At 39.9% G+C, this 1,597-nt stretch overlaps 1 non-coding gene across 1 annotated transcript; it reads right to left on the bottom strand.

The window, feature by feature from the left end:
* Positions 1-1,014: 1,014 nt before the first annotated feature.
* LOC128059685 (U6 spliceosomal RNA) lies at positions 1,015-1,118 on the bottom strand. The gene has a single exon (XR_008200613.1). It is a non-coding gene; the product is annotated as a U6 spliceosomal RNA (small nuclear RNA).
* Positions 1,119-1,597: the final 479 nt, after the last annotated feature.

The raw sequence follows: 1,597 nt of genomic DNA, 5'->3' as shown, positions 1-1,597 counted from the left end.
ACCATTGAGGATAATGTTTGCTGTGGGTTTGTCATATATAGCTTTTATTATGCTGAGGTATGTTCCTTCTATTCCTGCTTTCTGAAGAGTTTGTATCATAAATGGATGTTGAATTTTGTCAAAGGCCTTCTCTGCATCTATTGAGATAATCATATGGCTTTTGCTTTTCAATTTGTTAATGTGGTGAATTACATTGATTGATTTGCAGATATTGAAGAATCCTTGCATCCCTGGGATAAAGCCCACTTGGTCATGGTGTATGATCTTTTTAATGTGTTGTTGGATTCTGATTGCTAGAATTTTGTTGAGGATTTTTGCATCTATGTTCATCAGTGATATTGGCCTGTAGTTTTCTTTTTTTTGTGGCATCTTTGTCAGGTTTTGGTATTAGGGTGATGGTGGCCTCATAGAATGAGTTTGGAAGTTTACCTTCCTCTGCAATTTTCTGGAAGAGTTTCAGTAGGATAGGTGTTCACTCTTCTCAAAACTTTTGGTAGAATTCAGCTGTGAAGCCGTCTGGACCTGGGCTTTTGTTTGCTGGAAGATTTCTGATTACAGTTTCAATTTCCATGCTTGTGATGGGTCTGTTAAGATTTTCTATTTCTTCCTGGTTCAGTTTTGGAAAGTTGTACTTTTCTAAGAATTTGTCCACTTCTTCCACGTTGTCCATTTTATTGGCATATAATTGCTGATAGTAGTCTCTCATGATCCTTTGTATTTCTATGTTGTCTGTTGTGATCTCTCCATTTTCATTTCTAATTTTATTGATTTGATTTTTCTCTTTGTTTCTTGATGAGTCTAGCTAATGGTTTGTCAATTTTATTTATCCTTTCAAAGAACCAGCTTTTTGCTTTGTTGATTTTTGCTATGGTCTCTTTTGTTTCTTTTGCATTCATTTCTGCCCTAATTTTTAAGATTTCTTTCCTTCTACTAACTCTGGGGTTCTCCATTTCTTCCTTTTCTAGTTGCTTTAGGTGTAGAGTTAGGTTATTTATTTGACTTTTTTCTTGTTTCAAAAATATGGAACGCTTCACGAGTTTGTGTGTCATCCTTGCGCAGAGGCCATGCTAATCTCTGTATCGTTCCAATTTTAGTATATGTGCTGCCAAAGCGAGCACGGTTCTGGTGATTTCTGACCTCTCTCCCTCATTCCATACTGGCCACGCCCTCCTCTTAATCCACATGCTCTGAGGGCTTAGGAGGTACCAGCTGGGCAGCCAGGTGCCATGGGTTTCAGACATTCTGACCCAACACACTCTCTTCCTACGAAGAGTTCATCAGAGTGGAGAGCAAAGCAATCAGGTTTCAAACCTGGATGTCACTGGGGAATAGCTGGGTGGCCTTGGCCAACACGTGTCCAGGGCACCCATTTCTCCATCTACAAGAGAGGGAGAATAATATGTGCCTTCAGGGCCCTTAGGAAAATTACGCAGTGCAATCTAGCTCTTAGGATTGTTAACAACAATTCAGCTAAGCAAATTCAAAGATCTGACCAGCTTTATCCAGTGATGGTGGTAAAGGGCACTCCAAGGGGTAGTACAAAATGGGAGGTTTTAATAGGAAGAAGGAGGGTGCAGCAAGGAAGCACTGGCGAGAG

The sequence above is a fragment of the Budorcas taxicolor genome, chromosome 14 (assembly GCF_023091745.1).
Source record: "Budorcas taxicolor isolate Tak-1 chromosome 14, Takin1.1, whole genome shotgun sequence".
Lineage (NCBI taxonomy): Eukaryota > Metazoa > Chordata > Mammalia > Artiodactyla > Bovidae > Budorcas > Budorcas taxicolor.
This window is presented reverse-complemented; position numbering and strand designations above follow the sequence as displayed.